At 36.7% G+C, this 26,679-nt stretch overlaps 1 protein-coding gene across 4 annotated transcripts in view; it reads right to left on the reverse strand.

Moving 5' to 3' along the window:
* FANCL (FA complementation group L) overlaps positions 1-26,679 on the reverse strand; it is a 370,306-nt gene that overhangs the window by 328,332 nt on the left and 15,295 nt on the right. For 2 of the 4 annotated variants that reach the window (XM_049115550.1, XM_049115549.1), the window contains 3 exons: positions 17,655-17,719; positions 15,727-15,949; positions 11,087-11,215 (listed from right to left, as the gene is read on the reverse strand). The gene's annotated coding sequence lies outside the window, so the exon portion shown is untranslated. The remainder of the gene's footprint in view (positions 1-11,086; positions 11,216-15,726; positions 15,950-17,654; positions 17,720-26,679) is intronic. The other 2 variants (XM_025467824.3, XM_049115548.1) reach the window with 1 other exon arrangement.

Genomic DNA, 26,679 nt, shown 5'->3' on the forward strand with positions numbered 1-26,679 from the left:
GTCTGTTCAGATGCTTTGTACATCAGTTGGGTAGTATGCCTTTTTTTTTTTTAATTGAGGTGAAACTCATATAACCTAAAACTAACCATTTTTAAGTGAACAACTCGGTGGCATTTAGTACATTCCTAATGTTGTACAGGCCAACTTCTATCTAGTTCCAAAACATCTCTATTGCCCTCTCCAGACCCTATATCTATTAAGTGGTTATTCCTCATTTCTCCTTCTCCCTAGTCTCTGGCAGCCACCCATCTCATTTCTGTCAATATGGATTTACCTGTTCTGGATATTTCATGTGAATGGAATCACACAATATGTGACCTCTTGTGTCTGGCTTCCTTCTCATGGCATAATGTTTTCAAGGTTCATCAGTGTGGATGGTAGATCCCTTCGTTATCAATATGAAAAGCCATTTGTGGATTTAAGTCTTTTTTTAAAAATTTTTATTTATTTATGATAGTCACAGAGAGAGAGAGAGAGAGGCAGAGACATAGGCAGAGGGAGAAGCAGGGTCCATGCACCAGGGGCCCGACATGGGATTCGATCCTGGGTCTCCAGGATTGCTCCCTGGGCCAAAGGCAGGCGCTAAACCGCTGTGCCACCCAGGGATCCCTGGATTTAAGATTTTAAAACTTTTATGTCACCTGGATAGCAAAATCTTAACATATTATCTGCCAATGGATTTTGTTATAGAATCATTGGTCGTTCAAAAATTGTAAGTGTTACACACTTGGATATATCCAGCTTTTCTTTAATCTCTGGGTTGGAAATTCAGTCTCTAAAGTTTCTTCTAATATTTTTACTGGTTTAGGTTTACATTTAAATTTTTAATCAAACTGGAATTTTAGCATATGATTTTTTTAACTCAGAGGGATAGCTATTTGCCTTACTATTTTTTTAAATTATCCTTTCTTCACTAGATTGAAATTGTATCTTCCTGTATATTCAATTCCCACTATTAATTTTTTGTGCGTTTCTCTAGTATGTTCCACTGATCTCTCTGACTATTCCTATCTTGACACCATACTTTAAAAAAAAAAAATTGTTTATTTAATAGAGAGCAACAGAGAGGGAGTGAGGGGTGCTGGGAGGGGCAGAGGGAGAGGGGGAATCTTAAGCAGACTCCCCACTGAGCACGGAGCCCCACTCGGGGCTTGATTTCATGATCCTGATATGACCTGAGCTGAAATCAAGAGTCAGACACTTATGACCCACTGAGCCACCCAGGTGTCTCTGATACCATACTGTTTTGATTACAATAGTTTGTGTTTGTAATTTTCTTTCTCTGCCACATTTCCCCCCCTGGGTTTATATTAACATACCTAATTTTTTTATCATAGACAAGAAAAATTGTTTTTTATCAATTTTGAAACTTAAAAGCAATACATTTAGGAATTCATTCTGAAATAGATGATTAGATAATTTTCTCGTATTTCTGTTGCTGAATCTGTAAATTTTTAAATTTTATTTAAATTCAACTTGCCAACATATAGTATAACACCCAGTGCTTATCACATCACATGCTTTCCTTAATAAATCTGTAAATTTTAATCCTGATTAGCAAGAAAAGATTGCTACTTGACTGGGCTTCTTCTTAGGGAAAATACAGAGATAAGCCCCTCCCCATTAAGTCTCACATAAATCACTAGTGTTTCGTACTCGGATCCAGCACCACTGCATTTATCTGTGAGTGTGTCTGAAAGCGAGTACAGAGCGATGCATGAGCTTCCCTGGGAAAATCTATGTGTAATCTGCTTATTGGTTGCAGATTCCTTGCAGAGCCTGTCATTATGCATGACTTTTTGCTCCTTGATTACTAAAGACCACTGAACTCTTCATTCACAAAGCATTTGTGGGCAACCATTGTGTACCCATTACTGGGTAAGACCTAGAAAAGAAGACATTACTTGTTTCAGCTTTGAAAAACAAACATAATTTTTACTTCACTAAAAGAAGACACAATCTTTATCCTTGAAAAAAATCACAGCACAGTTGGGAAAATATAAATATTTATAATTATATCTAAATACATCTTCAAATCAACATTTATACACACATATACACACATATCCCAGTAATAACTTACATTTGTATAGCATAGCTCTTTATAGTTTGGAAAGTGTGTTCATGAAAATTGTTTTATTAGAATATCCCTACAATTATGAACAATATCCAGTATCTATTTGTATCCCTGATTTTACAGATGCTCAAAATAAGGTGTTTAGTCATGAGCAAGGGCTAGTTCCTTTCAGAGAAAATGGTTTCATTCCTGCTGTTCTTTATCCAGGTTTATCCTTTGGTGGAGCCATCCTTAACTCCCAGCACCAAAGCTATGGAATATTTTTTTCTCCCAGGCATAGAGCTATTCAACAGTTTGGTGGGTATTTATATTATGTAGTATAAACTGCTCTTAGAGCTGGAGATTCAGGAGAGAACAAAACCTCCATGGTACTTGCCTAACAAAGTTTATGTATATAATGTTTTGGGAGTGAGAGACATGTAGAGTAGGGGTGGCAGGGATAATAGACATATATAAATAAATAATTAGAATCGTGACCATCATACAGCAGACTGATATATGATGATACATATATTTTACGTGACCTAGGTGGATGCCAAAGCGAACTTTTGTAAGCAAGTGATTGTTAAGCTGAGTATTGGGGAAAAGCATTGAAAAAGAGGAAAAGTTGAGATGCCTGGGTGGCTCAGTGGTTGACTGTCTACCTTCCGCTCAGGGCATGATCTCAGAGTACCAGGACTGAGTCTCACATCAGGCTCCTTGCATAGAGCCTGCTTCTCCCTCTACCTGAGTCGCTGCCTCTCTCTGTGTCTCTCATGAATAAATAAATAAAATCTTAAAAAAGAAAAAGAGGGAAAGCCTGAAGGCAGGAGGGAGAATAGAACAGTGAAGGATCTGAAAAAAAGGTGAGAAAGGCTGGAATATGAATAGCAAAGTTGGATAGAAATAAACCCAGAGAGTGAGTTGAAGCAAGATTCTGCAAGACTTGTAGGTCCAAGTAAAGATTTTAGAAGTTATCCCCATAGCAGTGAGGACAGCTCCAGAGACACATGGTTAAACTGGAATACTCTGACTGGTTCAGAGTAGGGCATAAGAAGAGAGAGCAGTTAAAGGCTATTGATAAAAGCAAGGTGAGAAGTGGGGATCACTTGGACTGGGATATTGGTGGAGATGGAGAGAAGGGTACATATTGGAGAAGCATTAGGAAATAGGATTCACAGGTCTTGGTAAGTGATTCATGGTTGTAAGGATGTCAAGAGCATCTCCCAAACTTTAACTTCGGCTCAGGAGAAAGATTATGTGAACTTAAAATAACAGCTGAATCGAAGAGCCTTGAAAATTGCTTTGGTTCTTTCTTCACTGGTTCTTTCTTTTTTTCCTTTCCACAAAAGGAAAAAAAAAAAAAAAAAACAAACGTGCCTTTGTAGGAGTTAGCGCACATTGACACACCAAACATTTGCTTTAAATAAAGAAGGCTACATACAGTTGTACAGAGCTGAAGTGAATATGATACACTAGTGATAATAAAACTGAGGTCTTGCCCTCCATAAAAGTTAAACTAATTATTATACACTTGCATGTTCACTTGTGTTATTTATTATTTTCTATTTAAAACCATTATTTTTATTGCAAAAGAGGCATAATTTTACTCTCAGCCTATAAAACTTACTATAACTTATCTGTATCTTCTAAGTACAGAGCCATTTTTGTGCCTCTAATAAGTGTAGTAATTTACATTGGTTAATGGTATAACTATGATAATTAGCATAATGTAGTTGTATTCTTAACCACTGCCTTATTACAACAATTTTAAATCTTGTTATTTTTTCCTGGTGGAATGGAGTTTATGATTACCCATGTTTTTTTTTTTTTTTTTTTTTTTTTTTTTTTTTTTTTTTTTTTTTTTAGCTATGTATAGAAAAACTTTTGCTTTCTTTATTTCACTTCTGGCTGAATCCAGTCAGCAGAATTTTACATGTGGTTTGGAGATTTTAATCACTGTTGAGTGAAATTGGATACCTTGTGCTTTTTTGCTCAATTCTAGATTTATTTAGGTTTTCTTCCTAGATCTTTTGCTTCCAGGCTAGTGTATGCAGTTTTTCATGGCCAAAAGGAAATTTAGTCATTTTTTCAAGTACATCATCATGATAGATGGTTGCAGAGAGGAAAGTTTGGTATTAATGATTACAATTCTGAATAAGAATTAAAGTGCACTCTATTATTTGGAATTATTGTAAAATTGAATGCTTTGTCTAAATAAATATTCATATACATATTCCATATAAAATTTATAGATAATTAATTTTCTGATAATCAGAGCAAACTTGCCTAAAACTGAAACCAAGTCCTTTTTTATTTCAAGATGTATATTATTTATTCATGAGAAACACAGAGACAGAGGCAGAGACACAGACAGAGGGAGAAGCAGGCTCCCTGTGGGGAGCCCAATACAGGACTTGATCCCAGGACCCTGGGATCATGCCCTAGCCAAAGGCAGACACTCAACCACTGAGCCACCCAAGATCCCCGAAACCAAGTTTAATCATATGTTGGCCTTTGAGGAGTCAAAGGTGCCTCAGGATTTTCCAAGGCATGACTGGCACACATGAGCAGTTGCTTGCCATCAGTTCCATTATGCTTACTCCAGAAAGCTGCAAAAGTTCTGAGTAATAGAACAGTCTGGGTATTCCAAACGATCTTCACTATCTAATTTACAAGGTCTGGGAAACTTCTCAACTTTTCAATTTATATTTATTTATTTATTTATTTATTTATTTATTTATTTATTTATTTATTTTTAAAGATTTTATTCACTTATGGGGGGAGGGGCAGAGAGGAAGATGGACAAGCAGACTCTGCACTCAGTGTGGATCCTGTTGCAGGATCATGAGATCATGATCTGAGCCAAAACCAAGAGTCAGACACTTAATTAACTGAGCCACCCAACTGCCCTTCAACTTTTTTAGTAAAGCATATTCTAAAGGCATAAAATAAAGTGTTAGGACTTGAGGGGCCAGGCCTAAGAGGTAAAATAGATAGTTAAAATAATTAAAATGCAAAATTTTACATTTTAATTTTATTTAAAATTTGAATAATCTGGATCCTAACTCTTAAGAACCATTAAGTAAGTGGATTTGTTTTTCAGCACTGGCCTCTCCCTCCTTACTGTTGAGGTTGTTCAACTCAATCTCATCATCTGCCTGCTACCCTAGGCCACTAATGATTAGAAGACCTTTCAAGGTTGCAAATTTTTAAAAAAATATTAAATTTTGCTTACTTTACTATACCCAAGTTAACCCAAAAACGTATTAATTGAGTATCTTGAATATATCCCAATATTTCTAATAAAATACCTGGAGTATTTCCATATAATGTCATAATAATATGTCCTTTATTTAATTTGGGGAAGTTGGTAAAAGAAACAAACCAGAGCAAAACACATTGTTTCAACAACCTATGAAATTCAGAAAATAAGGATACATGTGTTTTTTTCTTTTTAACCCAGAAGCAATTATGTTCCTCTTCTTTTGACTCATGAAACTCAACCTACAATGTGTATTACAGAGGACAATAGTAAGGATACTTGCAGTATTACTCTATTGGTGCAAAGTGTGTCAATCTGTGTCACTTCTTAAAGACCTTTTTTAATGGAATGAGATTTTACATAGATCAAATAATTGCAGCCATTTTCTTCCTTGTTTATCTCCCTGAAGTTGCTTAATGAAAGGTCAATACAAGTACTATTAACAGCAAGAAATGAGGACACGTGTATGAAACACCTTTGTAAACTGTAAACTGCTCACAGATACGTAATGATAAGAGAATGATAACAGTGGGTATTTGGAATAAGGCTGACACTTGAATAGTCCCTAAGCAATGACTGGGAACCAGGGAGCAGCTTTCCTGGAGGAAACTTAGTACCTTAGCTTCTGCATTAATTTGAATCTGCTCATCTGCTCTGCTGAGATCTTGCACGTTGTTTGGCCCATTTCACTCTCTAATGACAGGTATGGTGCATTTTGATGGAGAACTTGCCAAACATGTCAGATTTCAGGCCAACAAGTAGCCAGCCAATGCTGTCTCTGAGACATCCTTTCTACACGTTGATTGTGTTTGTTTTGCCTACAAGGGCCAACTCCAGGCTGATTTCTTTCAGTAAATCTATTCCTCACTATTCTGACACGAAGAGCCATTGCTTTTAACTACTTAATATTTGAATTCTTATTCTGACAACAAATTTATTAACAATGATGTGACACCTCTCCTTTTGCCTTCTGGAATCCTTACTTAAAACCACATATTTTCAGGTACATTTGATGTGTGTGTGTGCTTTATATTCCCTTTCATGGCATAAAACTGTAGTAAATAGTATGGTTTTGAGGTCCAAAACCATGATCTTATATCTCTTCAGATGCTTCACATTGCTCAGGACTCATGAAAATACATGATTAGTTCAGTTTTCGTTGATGTGATTTTCATGTCCAAAGAGACATTTATAAAACCGCTTGTGCTTAGAAAATATGTTTGATTTGCTCTGTTTTGTTTTTGCAAAAGAGGCTTACTTTTCATAAAAAGGGCTGCGTGTGCTATGGGTGAAGGAAAGATACAAAAGCGATTTTTCTGTAGTTCTACCTTTAGTTGATTTTCAGTTAGACTGAGGACACTTCACATGGATGGGCTTCATAGGGTCCTTAAACTCCCTGAAATTATGTGAATAATATTGTGTTTGAGGGGGCTTTTTGCCCCTGGGGGGAAGAGTACAGTATTAACATCTATATAAACTACTCAATATTAAAAAAATCACAAATTTATGAATTAGGTGTTCACTTTATAAAATGATTAGGTACGATTTTATTTAATGAGCTCTCTTCCACATTTGAAATTATTCCATTTACCTGTCACTTTTCAGAAACACGTGTTATTTGCTCTACACCAACTACACTGGGAATTCTACACTTTGTAGTGCAATAAATAATCCCATAAATGTACTGCATCTTTCCAGGAGACAGACATAATTTGGAAATGTGAGTCTCACAGCAGTGAAGGTGTTTCTTGATTTGTTTGTTATGTTTTGATTCTGTATGAGACCTGACAACACTGGACTCACAATTGGTGGCTGAATAAAATCTATGTGTGGATTGAATACCCCTGTTCATGTATTAGTCACATGAATGATTTTTCTAAAACCCAAGCCTGCAAGGTCTTTGAACGCCCTCCCACAGCAATCATGTTTTCCACCCCATCTCACCCATGATCACACTCCAGACCAGTGGTTCTCAAACTGTGACCCCAGACCAGGAGATGCAGCATCAGCTGGGACTTACTAGAAATGCAAATTTGGGGGCTAGGCCCCAAACCTATTGAAACAGAAACTCTGAGTTTAAAGTCAATAAATCTTTTATCAAGGCTTCCAGGTGACTCTGAGAGCCGCTGGCCTAGACCTTGCCAATATCAATAGCTCGATCTGTTCTATCATCTCAATTTCAAGCTTCTGACTCTCCAATCTCCATTTTTATCTTTCCAGCTCTCCCCTTCTAGTATCTCAACTTCCCCCTAGGATCTGTCAATCATTTTTACTTTTTTTTCATCATCACCCAGTGTCTTTGTTATCCCTATCCTAATTAGATTCAGTTGTTCATGATTAGACATTGTCGCATGTTTCCTCTCTTGTCATCTTAACCTAGACAAATGCAACCCTTCACTCTCTACCCTCACGGCTGATTGGAGGAAAGCTCACAACATTACTGGCCATCTTTACCACTACCTAAACTGTGCCTTTATTGCAACCTGGAAATCATAGTACATTTCCCCAGTCTAGTCACTTTCATATTCTTTTAGAAGAATATTTTCAGATTCTGCCTTTTATGTGGATCTCACTATGGATAAACTGCCCTTCCCAAGGCCAGCTCCTACACCGCATTTCATCTCCTCTCCCTATTCAAGGAGATTATTCCAGCAATTCTCCTTTCTCTCTCCTGCACCATTTTTTGCTCCTGATGACTCCCATAAGCAAAGTTAACGTGCTATTGTATCATGTGTCATTAAAAATATTCTTTTACCTGCAAATGCCTTTGCTCCCTACTACCCCATTTCTTTATTTTAGTAGGAATAACCCTAGAAAAAATATGTCTCTAATCATTTTCTCCCAGCATTCTCTCTTGAATCTATTCCAATCAGGCTTTGGTTTCCATTGTTTCACCAAAATAATTCTTGTCAAAGTCAGGTAGCAGCTCCGTGTTGCACTTTGGAGGCTGTAGCCATCTTGATTCATCCCACCCACCCCATTCTCTCAGTCTATATCTAATCTATAAACAAGAACTGTCAACTCTAGCTCCAGTTTACACCCTGAATATGACTGCTTCTCCCCACCTTACTTCTGCCTACCTGGCCCAAGCCACTGTCACTTCTTGCCTGGATTGTTGTAAAGACTTCCTCATATGCCTCCCAGCTTCTGCCCTTCTCTCTGCCCTCTTAGATGCTGGTCTCAACCTAATGACCAGGATAAAATGTAAGTTTCATGTTACTTCCCTGCTCAAAGCCCTCCAAAAGCTTTCAATTCTATTAAAGTAAAACAAAATTCCTTATTGTGGCCACATGGCCCTGCATTACCTTACTACCTTCAAGCCCCATCTCTACCTTGCTGATCTCACCATCTTCTACTCTCTCCTGCTTGCCAACCCTGCTCCAGCCACAATGGCGCCCATGCTGGTTCTCAACGACTAAATCCAATTCTGCGTCAGGATTTTGTTTCTGTTGTACCCCATGCTTTGAATGCTCTTTCCAGAGATAACCACATTTTCTTGTTCCCTTGCTTCCTTAAGGTCCTTTCCTTCTCCATCTACCCTATTTAAAAGAATAATATCTCACATCAACTTGGTTTCTCCTTGAACCTGGCTTCATTGTCCTTCCTGTGACACCATCATTTGACTTATAATTTGCCTGAGATATGGCCACTTGTGTCCTACAAAAACTGCCAGTGCATAGAGTTCAGGCTAACTCATACTTCTTATTTGTAAGCTCTATGATAGAAGAGACTTTTTCTGTTTTGTTCACTCTTATTGACCAGCTCATACATCTTGGATATGCTTGATCCATAATAAATTCTCAATAAATACTTATAGGATAAAATTCATGAAGGCATCAGCAATACTTATGAGGTAGCTATTCATGTTTTAATCCACGTATCCAATCTTTTCTGTTTTATCTCCCTGTATAAAAATGAGTCACCATCTTTTTCAACCAGTAACTAAATTAATATGCAATTAGATGAGTCAGAAGAACAGAGTAACTATTTGAAAGAGGTATGTAATATTAATTCAAATCTAATATATTAATTTAATCCATATAATCTAATATAAATATTTGCAAACATGTATTTTATATAATGTTTATTTCACTAAATATATTTTATTTTTACTAAGACCACTAATATAAATTCTGATTTTTATGTCCTGAGCAGACTTCATCTGAAAGTGGATGAGAGGCCTATGGAAGGCCAAAGAAAGCTAGGATAAGATTAAACTGTTGCTTCAAATTGACAAAGTGATATTTCTCCCCAAATAAATATTGACTAAATTTGACAGGAAAGGTTTGGGATCATGAAAATTATGAGTATGGGGGGGAAACACTTTCTCCTAATTTTGCAGTTAAGTATATGCTTTGAAAACTGAGGCTGGTTGGAAAGAACCTAAAAAGCCTTTGGCACTGATGTTCAGCCACAAAACTGAAGTCTTAGACTATGCACGGAGGCATATTCTCACAGGTTATAATTGTAGGAAGGTATATAAAGATGTGATGAAGAATACTCAAATGTAATCTGAGGAAAAATAATTGGGAATCACATCTTTTTAAACTATAAAAATTGTGACATCTTGTAAGGTAGTTAAAATTGCTACATCCATTCTTTGAACAAGTTAACTGAGGCTAAGGAGAAATCAGTACATTTCCAGAGCACAGCACACATTGGGCGAAAGATCCGGGATGAACGCCCAAAAGTCCCATCTTCCTGTCTCATACTTTTGTATTCAAAATATTGCAATCTGTTACCTAGAGGATGATTAGTGTGTAAAACTGAGTGCTTTAATTTTACTGCAGGAAAAAGTAATGTAGAAAGAGCATAGGCTGTGATGGAGACAAAATTTGTCTAAACAAAGATATCTTTGGTTAATTAGTAAAATGGCAAAGACGTTTATGAAAAACAAGACAGGCACATAAATCTCTTTCATAAGTGTTAAATATTTCAATATTCACTCATATGAAAATCTTTTAATGTAATTCTCATATATTTGTAGAAATGATTAACACTATGTTGGAAACATAATTTTTCCTTGCCGCTGAGCTAACATTACTTTTTATCATTATATCTTTGAATACCATATTACTTATCTGACCTAGAACATTTCACATAAAAGAAAAGCTAAGTTAGCAAGAGAACAGTTCAGCTCATAAAAAGATGTGATATCTATGAAAACAGATATGATTAAAACAGTGTGTGCTGTTTAAGTGAGTTAGGAGCCATCATGGACAGCTCTAGGAAGAAGTCTCCCCATCACACATAGGCAGTTAGGAAAGCAAATAGGACTCTGGGGTGCATTAAAAGAGGGAGAAAATAATATGGAAATATTAAGCTGATGTTATATCAAATAATGATACACTTTCATCTAGAATACCGAGTCTAATTTCAGTCAATGCACCTTAAGATGTGTCAAGCAGAGAATGAAAATATTCGTAGGAATGGAGAAAATTGAGCAAGTTGGGGATGAATTCAAGGAAAGATAATTTATTTCTAAAAAATAAATTTTGTTAAATGAGAAGTCATTTGTTTTCACAAACAGCACAATAAAGGACATTTTTGGTAATTGGATAATTGATGCTTATGTTGAAATAAGTGGCAGCAATAAATAAATCTCAACAATAAAGGAAAATCCAGAGTATTATCTGAAAAGTGGAATGAATGATGCTTAGGGCCAGTAGTCTGGGATTAGAGAAGGATTGCTGATTACAAAGAACTAAAGGGGAACATCAATAGTAGGAACAGAACTTCTATGCTGGGGGCCTTACTGTACATACCTTTGCCCCAGTCAACATGTAACATCAGTTGTAGGTTTGCACCCTTCTGCGGTGACACAAAAACATAAAATGAGGTCTTTTCTCTGTCTTCCTAATTAACAAAATTAGTTGCATGTGCGTTTCCTCAGCCTAGGAAAAGAACATTAAAAAACATGAGTAAATTTGGGAAAACTAGAAAGAAGAAAGAAATTCTTTCTGTGACCAACCAAAACTGATCACAGTTCATATTTTGATGTATTTTCTTCCAATTTTTTTTTATCTACATGCAGTGCTTTATTTTATACAGTTGTAATCAAAGCATGGCTACTAGTATTTTCCATTTAATTTCATCTTGCCAAAACACATCCTCCATTATTATAAGCTCTCAGTGATCATTTGATACCATAATATTGCACCAATAGATGTACCACAATTTATGCAATCATTTCTGTAATACTGATGATCCTGATATTGACAATTTTGTACTCTGAGTACCAGTCAAGTGATTAATGAATAGGAAATGTTTTATAAAATGATGAACTTAATGATCATGCAAGTTGTAAGAAATAATAGCTCTCACTAGTGATTTTTCCATCTACGTTTATTTCCAGTTACGTGCATTCACATCACCTTAGCATTTGTCCTCTAGAGTATAAACATCCATTGGGTTTGTATGATATTTCCATTAGTCTGGTTTCATATGCAACTGGGCACTTAGTTCATCATTTCTGAGAGCTACTAACAGGGCTTATCATTCAAATAGTGGTCATGGCCAACTCTAAAGGCAAATACTGGAAGGACAGAGAAATTATGCCAAAGGAATTCTAGGCTTGGAGAATGTAGATTAAATGAAAGGTTTTTTTTCACTACAAAGGATACTTTGTCCCTGTATTACCTAGAACTAAAAATAGCTAGAGCTCACTATTGTGAACCCTGGGGCTTCCTCTAAGAAAAGAGATGGCATCATTTTCTTTTTCCTTTAATATAGTTGGTCATTTTATGACATGTTTGATTTATGGAGTTTAACTTGGTATATAAATTTTATGTCATTTATCCTCATGTGCTTGTTAAGATGATTAACACTGTCTTCATTTCACAGTGAAGAAATAGGGTTTATGGTTGGAAGAATAAGAGGGAACTAGGATTATATTCTAAACCCTTTACTATGAGGCTCATTTATAGTCTTTACAATGGTGTTAATTTTAATAATCCAAGTGACAATAATGAGGTAAACCTAATCTCCATGGGCCACTGGATGGAATCTGAGATGTCCTTAATTTATTTTCTGCTTGTTCAAATAGGAAACAATTCAACCCATAAGTCTATAGCTAATTTTAACTCTCTTCCAAAATATGAAGCGTGCACCGTTACTAGAAATTGGATTTATATATAATCTGGAGGTGTATATATCTGGCCAGATCAGTGCAGATTGTTTTCTTGAATCTCTAACTACTTTCAATTAAGTTATTTATTAACACTCTTCCCTTTAACCATCCATAGTCCTGGTCTTCCCAAAATGCAAATGATTCTCTGCCTTTTCCACAGGTTACTGTTAGGCTCAAAGATTCTTTGTTCTGTTTTTCAAATCCATAAGGAAATTAGCAAAGACCAAAATTTGGGGAATTTGGAAAACCAAGCTTGTTTCAAAGGTGGAGTTAATGTCCTCTGAAAGTATATTATTTCAATACCAAACAGGAATAATCAGGGAAGAAAGAAAGAGAGATGGAAATAGAGGGGAAATACAGTAGCCAAATGATAGAATCTAAACATTTTAGAGCTTTCAGTGGAGCCTTCTTTCTTCTTTCTTCTCTTATGAAATGTCTTTGAAAAGGATTTGGGGCCTTGATTGCATGTTTAGGACGTCAGAGGACTAAGCAGGGGTAGGGGAAATTCAGGGCCCTATTCTGTCTTTGCTGAATACTGTAGCTTTTTTTCCCTACCCCCCACTGCTAATTATAATGTTTGGAAAGATTGGGGTGGGAGGAAAGGGTGTTTTTTTTTTTCTTTTTCCCTTTATTTTTCGTCTTGGAGAATGCTTTTCTTTCAAAGATATTGAGTTTGGAGAAGATCTTTAAACGAAGGGGTACTAGACATAAGAGTCTTTTTAAGTTCTTCTTATCCCAACATTTGAAAAGGCATTTTATTCATAAAGCTTACACTTTTTTTTTTCAAAGGAGCCATTTAATTCATTATGGAGTAGTATGAAGCTGTTGAGAGAGATATAGCAGCTTGATTCATTTGAAATCACAGGACAAATAGACTTTAAAAAGCAAATGCATCCATTTTGACACTAATTATGTGTCTTTTGCACATGCGGTATCTCATGTCACAAATTGCTCTCATTTGCTTCACACTGCAGAATGTCTCTGAAATAAGATGAGTGGAAATGCCTTAACCAGGTGGATGTGGAACAGGTCGGGGGAATTTGGTGGGGGAGGGGTGGGTTGAGGAAGAAAAAATGAAGATGTCTTAGAAGTCATTAGAATTCATGGGGAGGGACCCCCGGGTGGCTCAGCGATTGAGTGTCTGACTTTGGCTCAGGGTGTGATCCTGGAGTCCCGGGATTGAGTCCCACATTGGGCTCCCTGCATGGAGCCTGCTTCTTCCTCTGCCTGTGTCTCTGCCTCTCTCTCTCTCTCTCTCTCTCTCTCTCTCTCTCTTTCTCTCTCTGTGTGTGTGTGTCTCATGAATAAATAAATAAAATCTTTAAAAAAAAAAGAATTCATTGGGAATTCATTCTACATGATGTTGGCCTGCCATGATGAAGCAAAACATATGGCTTTTCAAGTATTATACATTCTCCTTATAATCATCACAACAACCTAACAGAGCTCACTATATACGAGGCGTTCTGCTAAGATTATTTTATTTATACATATTGTCTTTGAACCTTCAGAATAGCTTATGATTATATTCCCAATTTACAGAGGAGGAAACGGAGGAGGTTGAATCATTTATCGAAGGTATCTCTAATCTGTGTGTGTTTCCCCGACACCACCGAGTCATTAATTCTGACACTAGCTGGTAATAACCTCAGCAGATCCCACTGCTTTAGGGCTCAGTCCTACAAGACTGCCTTCCCTCCCCACTTCAGATGCCTGTCACCTGTGCTTCTGACCTCCTGGCTATGGATCAGGCGTTTCCATGACCATCTCCTTGGGTTTGATTAATTTGCTAGAGCAGCTCACAGAACTCAGAGAAACATTTTACTTACTAGATTATCAGTTCATTATAAAAAGGTATAACTCAGGAACAGATGCACAGGGCAAGATGTGCGAGAAGAGGGCAGAGGCCCCATGCCCTCCCAAGGTGAGCAACTCTCTTGGCACCTCCACCTATCCACAGACCTGAAAGCACTCATCAAATTTTGTTGCTCAAGAGTTTTTATAGAGTTTCTTCTGCAGCCCCTGCTCTTCCCTCCCCTTTCCCAGAGGTCCCTGGATGGTGCTATAGAAGTTCCAACTTCCTAAATACTTGGTCTTTCTGGTGACCAGCCCCATCCTGAGGCTACTCAGCCACGCCCCCTTTCCACACACACACTAAAGCGCACGCGCGCGCGCGCGCGGGCACACACACACACACACACACACACATCCACACACTAAAGTTGCCTCAGAAGCATAAGATCAAAAGGGTTTTTTTTGTAAATGATTAAAAAAAAAAAAAAGCACCACTCCTATTGCTCTGGAAATTCCAAGAGTATAAGGAGCTTTGTGCCAGGAACTGGGGACAAAGACCAAATATATTACCTGCTATACCACAGTATCATAACTAATGTGTGGGATACTGAAGCCCAGACAGACAGTCTGCTTCTAGAGCCCCCCAAGAGTTCTCTGGCCACCTTTGTATCTGGACCCTTGTCCTGCATTCTGCCCCCCCCACCCCCCACTCTTTGGGTTGCTGTTCCTGAATTCTGTAGAATGCTTTATGACAAACAGAAAGTTTACTGAAGTCTACAGAATTAACCTGAGTTTGGCATCTTGCAATACACTCTTGGATCTATTTAGCACAGGAGGAGAGCTTTATAAATGATGCAAGAGTTTCTTTGAGTTCTTTATAGAACAATTCAGATAGAGCTAAAAACAACCAAGAGGAGAGAGAAGTACACATTCATTTTCCCTGAATATGAACAAAAACAAAAGCATTTGCTACATGGTGTGAATTGGAGGAATCTTATATTATTGAGCTGGTGCTTGTTGCCTGATAATGGAAAAGATTAGCGTCACTTTTCTGTAACTAAGCCTGTAATGGTGTCACAGCCTATTTGATGCCAATTGGTGTTCCTGGGGTCCTTGGTATAAAGCAACCTTTGCAAATGAGTTGTCAAAATGGTTAGAATAAGGAATAAAACCAGAGAGTAAAAAATGAATAGCTAATTCAACACTTAATTTCTTTTAATTTTGAGAGTCTTACATATGTGCTGCAACTATTAATGGGTGGGATGCTGATGATAGGGGAAGAGTTTTAAACTGTAAATTTATTTTCACCTGAGCTGCAGAACTCAAACCTGGCATGCCTTACACGTAGTGTAGTTTGACAGTTCATTTGAAATAAATGTGCCGATAACCCTTAAAAGTGGTAATAAAATACTCTTTGCTCTACTGTACAGATGATTAATACCACTAAAGTAATTAAATTCCATTAGGCTGAGGTTCACATACCCAAGGAATTGGTGCCAGGATTTAGCCGTTCTCTAGTGAGGACAAAAGACTAATGCCTTTTAAAGCCGTGTTTCACCAGGAAAATCCCAGGGAAGTCTATATTAACTTAGGACATCTGCTTGTTGTGATTGTTTGAGGTATTGATGCATTGGATCATTAGCAGGGTAGCGTGAACTAGTGTTTTCCTGTTGACAAGGATCTCTCACCAGGAGCTGCTAGCTTTCTGCAAGGGGAGAGAGAAAGCAAAGCAGGGCAGCCAAGTTGAGTCCTGTGAATGGCTTTGACTTACAGAATTATTGCTAACTGTATAGTCTCTGATGGTAGGAAACAGCATTTTGCCCCCAGCCATTTTTCCCAAGATCAAAGCCAAAGTAACTCTGTCTCCTGCTGTTTTGTAGCTGTAGATTCTTAAAGACTGGCATTATTGTCATCGATGAACAGTTTGCCCCCTTTCAGATGGCGGCAGTAATGACCCACGGGGGAGGCAGTGGTTAGGCAGTGCTGACAATGTGACCAGGTGCTGCAGCATAAGCGTTTCATTAAATATTGAAGCAATGGTTTTCAGTTACAGTGGCAAAAAGGGAATTTGGTCTATGTCCAAATATGTGGCTATTTTTTTTCCTTCAACCTCTTCTAATCACATTATTTTTTGCATGACCTTTCTGCTGGAAATTAGCTGCCGTCCTGAAAAGCATTGTGTGTAATATATCTAAGGTAATTCTGTATTCCACCTAACATGCTAGTAATCATTCTTAATGTATGGATGATTTATTTACCATTTTTTCTTAAAATATGCAAACCATAGACAATAAACCTTATGATTATTTCAGTTTTCAGAGGTACCAAATGGAAGAATCCTGAATTTTCAAGGGGAGGATAGTTTGCAGACACTGAGAACAGGATTCAAGCACAGTTAAGAGTCAGTTTTTTTATGTGCATCATGTGAGAAACGGTTTTAGAGTCTCACCATCCTGTTTCCATTTGGAGACCACGTTAAACTTGTCTGTATAATTTGTGAAATGAATTCACAAGAGAAAAACTCTGGTCATTTTGAGAGGGATGTAGCTGCCACTTTATTAGAGTAGGATCTTTTCCTCCACTTACTGTATGTGTGTGGGGTAACTAACAAGCTGTAACCACGACCCGGCCTTGGGTCTGGGGACAACCTGCCATGTGATTTCCTGATCCTCTGATTCCAGAATCCTCTAAGAGAATGCTCTGATTCTTCACCCAAAGAAACAGGACAGACCTTTCTAGATCATAATCAAACACTACAGAAAACTCACTGCAAACTTCTGGAGGAAAACATAGCTCCTGCCAAAGGCTATGAAAGGTGAATGCAACCCAAATGCACCACAAAACAAAACAAAATAAACTAAACAGAAGCTCCCTCTAGGAAAGAACACATGTTTTAAATATTTTCTACCAATATTATGTATTATCGTTTATTCCTACCTTGGAAATCCCACTTAGTGATAAATAGCTATTTTAGACTTTCACATTTTCTGAAAAATCCAGTAGAGTTTCCGCATGTTAATTGCAGTTTGCTAGATTTCCATATTTAAATCAGCTTCCTCTCCTCACTCAACAAAACTCTGGCACTTCCCTACCAAATATAAATATGGTTTGGTTTAAGATCACCATTCATCTGAGAGACAAAATAAACTTTTATCAAAAGCTACAAAATAAACTTTGTGGCTATTCTGTACTAATGCACTGGATTTGCCCACGAGATCACCAGCTCTATGTAATAATCCTCATAAAATAAGTTTCTACTACTAATTTTAATTCTTTTTTGTTTTGTTTGTATGCACTTAGGAAGAACTGGATTAACATGCCATCATAACCAAACTTTTAAAAAAAATTTTATGTATTTATTTTTTTTAGTTGGTATAGCAATATATTCAACCTCTTAATCTTTCTCTTACTCTCTTGTTTCATCTTTATTCCTTTGCTCTTCTTTCTTAACTTCATCCATGTTAAATGGGTATACCTGTAAGGAAAAAAAAACATATTGGAAAATGACTATTAACCAAACAGGATTTTGTGTTATGACCCAGCATTTGTAAGATAAAACAATTTTTTAAAGAGATACAAGAAAAATTTCAATCATTGAAGTTTATTGTTATCATTTCCTTTTGATTGTGCTGTTTGGAACACTTCAGGAAATGACTGACTTCTTTTTATTGACGAATACTAAAAAATATAGAGGTTTATATAGCATAGAAAAAAATGGAAGGCTCTGTAGATGGAAGCAAATAAAGAAAAGAAAACAGGAGAGAGACTGGTCTTAAGATGGAAATGCTGTAACAAGTTTGTTTAAACCTATCCGTGCTTAGTTGATGATATTATCACCTCGCTGGTACTTTCATGGTGAAAATTGTCTATAGTCCAGAGCCTGTTTTTAGAGATGACAACGGGGCAAAATTCTAGGGTTGTACAGTGAATACAAAAATGAATACAAATGTGTCTCTTGCCAGAACCATTGCTTATAAACACTATAGGTAAAATAGTTTCTAAAAACTGTTCATGATATTCCTCAAAAGAATATATTTATTTTCAAGCACTAGGTATGATATTTTCTCTCCTTTAAGAGTTTGCACAAGCAGTGGTGACATCTTCAAAGTTCAGTCTGGTGGGATAGAAATATTTTTCAAGAAGTCAGTAGGCATTGAAAACTGTTTCTTTCTTTTTTTATTATACCGTGAACATTCTGTTTTGACATAATTCCCTCTTCATTTTTCATGACAATTTGCATGCACCATTTAAATTACTCCCCATTATTCAACTGTATTCTTTGGACTTCTTTGAAACACATACATACTAAGGATAGATTAATGCCAGAAAGCACGTCCAAAATATTACTTGCAAGCTTAACATGTGACCAAAAAGGAACTGTTTTGGTGGCTGGAGGAAAGACTGAGATCCAGTTAGGTGGGAAAGGGTAGGGATTTTTTTCTTGACTAACAACTAAATATTCGTTGTTTAGAATAAGATTTCATTTTAATAATAATAAAGAGTTTTTCTCTTTTTCTTTTTTAAGCTCTCATGATGAAATGAATGTTTTAACTTTCACATTCTTTCATGGGGTTCCTAATTTTATGATATATAGCCTTAAAGTCTCTAAAATGATTAGGAGAAATTCCTCAATTTCAGAATATTCTGCATATGGTGAAGTGATTTAGTACTATAAATCAACAAACATTTATTAAGTACGGGCATGTATTCCAGGAAATACTTTGTTTCAAGCATCTAAGGTCTGATCATATACATATATTTTATATTTTTAAATTTTTTTAAAAATTATTTTAGTAATCTCTGCACCCAACATGGGGCTCCAACCCATGACCCTGAGATCAAGAGTCACATGCTCTTCCGACTGAGCCTGTCAGGTCTCCCTTGGCCTTATGCATTTAATTTATAGAAACAGACTCTTAGGTGGTGCTTTCCTTAAGAATCATTTATGTTCTTTTATTTTTTTTTTAAGATTTTATTTATTCAAGAGAGAGGCAGAGACACAGGCAGAGGGAGAAGCAGGCTCCATGCAGGGAGCCTGACGTGGGACTCGATCCCGGGTCCCCAGGATCACGCCCTGGGCCGAAGGCGGCACTAAACCACTGGGCCACTGGGGTTGCCCCATATATGTTCTTTTAAAGGTAAAGTTATGGCTAAGCCTGTATTTGGCAGAATACAGGCATCCTGTGAAACACAAGACAGGATTTCTATGCTAAAATGGAAAGCTGATACTTTTCCCACTTCATTTACCTTAAATTAATCTTCTAAGAAAAATATTTCCATTTTGACGTTTCTCTCAGGACTACCCCCCTTTTGAGATGCTGACTTACTTTTTAGGCTTTTGAGCAATGTGGCATTGCCAGAGAAAGCCAGAATTTGACCAGCATGGGGACATTGTAAGGCATACTCAGCAAAACTTAGGGTACTAGGTCATTAAAAATGGGGAACTTCAAAGGATCCAGGAGAGTACAAGTAGAAGGTAGGTATTATGGACTACATATTTGTGTCCTCCCCACATTCATAGGTCAAGACCTAACCCCCAGTGGGATGGTATTAGGAAGCAGGATCTTTGAGAGGTAATTCAGTCATGTAGGTGGGAGTGCTCATGGTGGGATAGGGTCCTTATAAGAAGCAACAGGAGAGAGCTTGCCTTCTCCCTTCCTCTCTTTCTCTCTCCCTTTCCCTCTACCTCTTTGTCTGTCTGTCTCTACCATTGAGGACAAATCAAGAAGATGACCATCTGTGGACCCAAAAGAGGGCTCTCAGCAGAACTCAATCTGGCTGGCACTCTCATCCAGAACTGTGAGATGTTCTCTCAGCCTCTAGAACTTTGAGAAAAAAAATTCAGTGGAGACATGAGCATTGAAAGTTCTGGAGCTATATGTAGTGGAGCCCCCATGAGAATACAGTGAAGGAAAGAGGGAGGGAGCAGCAAGAAACATTTGCTAAAGGGAACAATTTTTTCCCTCCAGTTTTGGGGGATAAGTTGTGGGAACGATCTAGCAAAAGCAAAGGAAAAATTCAGAAATGAGTTAATGGAAGCATGTACAGGTTCCCTGAGGAGAGGCTTTTGTTTTTCCTTTCTTTAGAGCTGTCATTTAACTGAATGTTAAGGAGTGATGGACATGCTGATGTCCTGCAACGTGAAGGGTCTAAAATTGGCCTGGAAAGCAATCTAGAGCTTTCTCTTTATGTTTTGTCTTCTTCTGGGGCATCTTTAATCATTACGGTGTCAGAGGAGTCTCAAAGGGGAGGCGCCTGATAGATTTAAGACCTAAGCATTATTCCCAGTATGCCACATCTACCATCATATTTAACACTCAAAATCATGCCAGGTAGCTTACTTCCAGTCAGTGGAACTTTGGATTTGTAAGTGAAACACTCAGTTATGACTCCTCATGAGTCACCAAAATGTCTGCTGCATGTAGGATTTTTTATTACACTGAGAAAAGAGTCTAAATTTCCCTATGAGGCTAATATGCAGGGGTAGATTCTAGACAGTGAATGCACCTGGCTAATCTTATAACATCCCCACCTTCACATGTCTTTGTTTTCTCATCAAGGAAAAGTTTTTGTAATTTAAATGATTTTGTTTACTTTTGTGTGTGTGTGTGTGTGTGTGTGTGTGTGTGTGTGTGTGAAATTCCTAGAGAAAGTCAGGGGCTGGTTGTAGACACGATGAAGTTTAGTAAAATGATGTCTCTTAGAAGTTCTGGGTACATTTAAGAATAGAATGCTGCATTTGGCTGGAGTTCAAACCTGTAACTGAAGAATCCGCTATATGTATTGAAAAAGCAGAAGAAAAAGTGACTCATGAAGCTGTTTCAAATAGTCAAAAGTTGTTCTTTAAATAAAAGAGGAAACTTGTAAAAATTACAGATGGTAGAACTTTTTTTAATAGCTTCATAAATGACTTAAAACTTGTACTTATAAGATCATTAGGGGTTTTAGGGAGTTGCTAATTTTTTTCACTTACATTATTGCATTTCATAAGGGAAATTATATACTGTTGTGGTATTTGGAAAGCTAAGGATTTGAGAAAAATTCTGGTTGTAGTCCTTATAATTGTCCATATATAATCTATTATTAGCCTCATTTATAAATGGGGTAGCTAAGTCATAAAAATGTTAAAACAAATAAACCAAGGGCACACACATAACAAAGGGGAGTGGAGATAAACCTGAATTTGTCTGAGTCAAATGCCTTTCCCACATCAAAATTTTTAGATAAAAACCTTAATTCATTTGCAGCAGACAGGTTGAATCATGTAACAAGAAGTTGCATATGACTTTTCAGAATTTGCAGTACACTTGGATATTTACTTCGGATAGATCCCACTGGTCTAAGGACAACTTTGGTAAGTCTACACTGATTTGCAAGTCCCTTGTGATCCTTGGCATACTGTCAACTTGACTGCCCTAAATTTAAAAGAAAAGCACCCAGTGGATATTCTGGGGGCTGGTCCTGGCTCCCAAGAGCCAATTTTTAGATTGTCAGGAATTTTGTAAGTCTATTGTTTAACACAGTCATTATTAAAAATTAAATTATAACTTAAAGTCAAATTAGTTATATTTAAAATAAAAATAATAGATACTCAAGATTCATCACCTTTTAATTACTTTATATCATTTTATTATTATCTGTAGTCTTGAAGTCATTTGCATCTGTTGTATCTTTATGGTGAAATAACTATTTAATGGTGTGCTACTGCACAGTTTTTCCCATAATTTTCGTTTAGGATCATCATGTTGGTAACATGAAATCACCCATGGTAGAAGTATTTACACCAGGAAAATTGGCAAAATGCTACAGTCAGAAGCATTTTTTTCCTCCCTGAGAATTAGATGTTAAACTTTACTAACATGCCTCTAGATACAGCTTTGCAAGTGTTTATTCAATTCAGATTCTCTGCTCATTTCTTTGATAAAAGAAACCTCAGCTAAACTTAATCTAAGTAGCCCCAGTCACTTGTTCATCTTGCTCTCACCGGTTGAGAGATTAGGATTGAGGAGAGGTATGAAGAGTGAATGTCTTGCTCAAAACTAGTTTCTAGCTAAAAGGAATGAAATGAGGAAATCTTGGCAAACTCTCTTATTTCTAAGACACAGGTTTTCTTGGAATTTTATCTGAATGTCATATGGAGAGAAATCAAGATTGGATTTCCTTACCTATTGGGGAAATCAGCACATATGTATTAAGAAAGACAGAAGGAAACGGCTCATTTATAATGAATTTAACCATTTGTGGTTCTAAGGGTAAAAACTATTCTCCTCTAAACTACCAATACTTAAAAATAAAAGTAGGAATGAAAAGGGCACAAAACAGGCATGTAATTCTGGACAGCACTCAATAGCATGTTAACAGTTGCTCAAAGGGAAATGTGTGAAGGTCAGGATCCTGTTCCTAGGATCCATGCTGCCTTACCCCGAGTTCTTGGAACTTCCTAGCTCCACTAAAATATGTTTTACCTTTGATGAGTTATGGGTGCAAAAGAGAAAGGATTTTTTTTTTTTTTTTTTTTTTGGTCTCAGGATGCACATTTGCTACTTTGAAATTCTTTTGCATTTTCATTCTTCATGCTGATGAGTCAGTGCAGATTTATATTACCAAGTTATTATGGGTTGTAGAAACTGTGTCTCCTTGAAAGTAATGGCATGTGATTGCTTACTCCATTACTTTCAATGGGACTCAGTCGTTGCCATCCTTAGGGACTCAATCCCATTGAAAGTAATAGTCTGAGACTGCCCACATTGTTACCGGGCTTTAAATTGGATTGAATTTATACTGATCGGTAGGGGCCAGCCACAGAAGTCTCACTTTTAAAAGATGTAGACTTGATAAAGTTTTTTGGCCAGTGTTTGGAAAGTTTAACTTCCTGTGTGGGGAATGTATTTTTACTATTTAAAACATTCATTTCTTAATGTTGAAGTGTTTTAATATTTAGCCTCTGAACTATTAAAGAAACTCATAACATTTCAGGAAAATTGTTTTCAAACTTTAATTCTTTCCTAACTATGCTATATTCAGGCATTTCGGGAAAGAAGACATTCTTTTGCTTGGATGTTAATTACTTTCTTGTTCTTAGAATAGTTATATTTTTAGAACTGGCAAGAAACTTCGCAATATCACATCATAGATGAGGAAATTGAGGTTCAAGGTAATTTGCCATGGTCAAGGTCCCAAAGCAAGAGCTTTGTCACAAAGTGAAGATAGAACAGTCTTGTTTAGGATTACCCAATCTTGTTTGAATCTTTGGATTAGACTATTTTTATACTTAGAAATACTAATGAGTTATTTCAGGATATAATATGCATTGCTGTTTACACTTAAATATGTTTTAATTTTTCTTCATAAAACATTTTCAGATCCTGTTAGTATAAAATACCTTTCTGGTGAAAACATTCACTTTCGGGGCTTGGGGGAGGTACCGTATGGGGAGCTGTATAAAATGGTGTTAGAAAACTGCTCCAGGGGCACCCAGGTGGCTCAGTCAGTTGAGCATCCTACTCTTGGTTTCAGCTCAGGTCATGATGTCAGGATCATGGGATCCATGCTTAGTGGGGAGCCTGTGTGAGATTCTCTCCCTCTCCCACTGCCCCCTCCCCTGCTTCTGTGCATGCACTTTCTCTCTCTCAATTAAATAAATGAACCTTTATAAAATGAATCTTTATAGAATGGTTTTCACATTTTTAAGTGGTTGAAACAAAATCAAACTCTCTCTCAATTAAATGAATGAATCTTTATAAAAAAAGAAGAAAAAGGTGCACGTATGTGACTCAGTTGGTTAAGTGTCTGCCTTTGGCTCAAGTCGTAATCTCAGCCCTGCATCAGGCTCCTTGCTCAGCTGAGAGTCTGCTTCTCCCTCTCACTCTGCCCCTCCCATCCACCTGTGTGCTCTCTCATGCCTCTCTCTCTCAAATAAATAAATAAAATCTTTTAAAAATAATTTTTAAAAAAGAAAGAAAACTGCTCCAGATCTTACCTTTTGTCTAACTTTGCTCCTGTATTTGTATCATGGTTTGGAAATGCAGCACATAGTTTTTAGATTTCCGCTCTAAGATTGTTAAAATGCCCAATTTTGGTGTATTCCTATTAAAAAAAGTGTTTGTTCTGGGCACCTGGGTAGCTCAGTCAGTTGAGAGTCTGCCTTTGGTTCATGTCATGATCTCAGTGTCCTGGGATCGAGTCCCACATCGGGCTCCCTGCTCAGGGGGGAGTCTGCTTCTCCCTTTCCCTCTTTCCCTCCCTTTGCTCATTCTCTCTCTCTCTCTCTCTCAAATAAATAAATAAAATCTTAAAAAAAATTTAAAAAGTTTTTGTCTAATTTCAGTAAAATTAGGTGTTATTTTACATTTAGTTAATACTACAGCCAAAACATGAACATATCTTGATATATATAGCAAAAGAAAATAGTTAATAAAATCATTAAATATTATTCAGTTTCACCTTATCGTGAAGGCTAATCATTTGTGAGTTGTTGTAAAGAACTTCATCTTCATTAGCAGTGCCAATAGTTGAAAGTATTGGCTAGTCTTAGATGTTCAGTGTAAAAAAACTCAATGCTTTGTCAATTATGTAATGAAAATGAGGGAGATATTAGCTTTGACAATAATAGTGTGACCAGAAATTTATTATTTTACTGTCAATAATATTATTGACGTATAGATTTTGACCACATGCATATGTGCATAATGCTTATCTAACTAATATTTGGATAGACAATTGAATTATAAATATATTAGTTATGTTACTTTGAAATTTTTGTGTAATATGAGGGTGTAAATATGGATGTTTTGTAAAATCTCTTACATTTCTAGAGTCTATGATTATGTGGTCTCAAAATTATACATTTCAGTTACAGCAGCTAATTGTGTTTTTTATTATACAACCATACTTCATCCTACAACATTGTTTTAGTTATTTTTAAAAAGTAAACTACCATATGAAGTGCAAAAAAACCCCCACAAAACCCCACAGCATATTAATTTGGGTATTTAGAAGTCAGAGTAGTGGCTACCCTTGGAATGGGGGTAGTGGTGGTGGCTGACAAGTTAGGAGCATGAGGGGAGTTTCTGGATGCTGATAATGTTTTCTTTCTTGATCTGCATGCTAGTTACATGATTGTGTTTGGCTTGTGAATATTCATCAAGTTGTGTACTTTTCTCTATGTATATACTTGAATAAAAAGCTTAAAAATGACATTCAAATATAAGGAATATGGTTAATTTATTTTTAAAAGTCTGGTATTCCAAGAGACCTCCTTTAAAAAGTTCCTTCTAGAGTTTTTTGTTTATTTGTTTCTGTAATAATAGAAGATAGAGGTCAGCAAACTATGGCCTCTGGGCCAAATCTGGTTCTCCACATGTTTTTCTATAGCCTGTGAGTTAAGAATGGTTTTCACATTTTTAAGTGGTTGAAACAAAATCAAAATAAGAATATTTCATGACACATGGAAATGATATGAGATTCAAATTTCAGTGTCCAAAAATAAAGTTTTATTGGAACACAGCCACACTCATTCATTTCTGTATTATCTGCTCTTTTTTGTTGTCTATTTTACTGCATTAGAGCTGCTTTGCATCACAATGGCAGAGTTTAGTAGTTGTGACGGAGATGATATGGTCTGCAAAGCCTGAAATATTTACCATCCCACCTTTTAAGAAAAAGTTTTCTGACAGAAGGAAAGGGTCAGCCAAGGGGTCAAAGGTAGATTAATACTATTAGAATCTAAATGGTGTATGAAATTAGCCACCCATTGGAATCAGCTAACTCCGATATTATCCACATTCACTCAGTTCATTATTTTTGCAGTCTACACTCATTGTTCATCAGATCCTATACATGAGTGAGGAAAGTAAAAGTAATACATTGAAAAAATATTTTCTCTGGGGTATTGCTACTATGTCTCATTCCTTTATCATACCAGTTTTCACCATCATAATGGAGCTAGTCTATCTCTGCCTTTGCAAAATTCCTGCAGAGCCAATTCATGTGCTTAGGCTGGTAATCTGGTTGATATTTTGCAACTGTGGAGGAGAAAAACTTTTTCATTCTTCCTTTCTAGATTCTTTGGTCAGCCTAATAGTTAAATTGACATAAAACAGATTAGCAGGAGAAAAACAAATTTAATTTCTTATATATCGGAACCCCACAAAAACATAAGAGGCTCTCAGGCAGTCATTCAACTGAGGCATATAAAGGAGAAGAGGGTGGGTGTCTGGGACTGCAAAAGGGAGGAAGACAATTCATGGGAAGATGGGAAGAGCAAATGCTTGATAAACAAATGTTTGCTTTGGCACAAATAAGTCTTTCTGAGGCAAAAAAAAAAAAAAAAGTTATCTCTGATAATAGCTCTCTTCCTGGTACAGGTCCCTGTTGAAATCTTTTTAGGCAGTTTAGGGTAAGGTAAAAGCTCCTTTTGAATCTGTTAGGCCTTAA

The sequence above is a fragment of the Canis lupus genome, chromosome 10, assembly GCF_003254725.2.
Source record: "Canis lupus dingo isolate Sandy chromosome 10, ASM325472v2, whole genome shotgun sequence".
Taxonomy (NCBI): domain Eukaryota; kingdom Metazoa; phylum Chordata; class Mammalia; order Carnivora; family Canidae; genus Canis; species Canis lupus.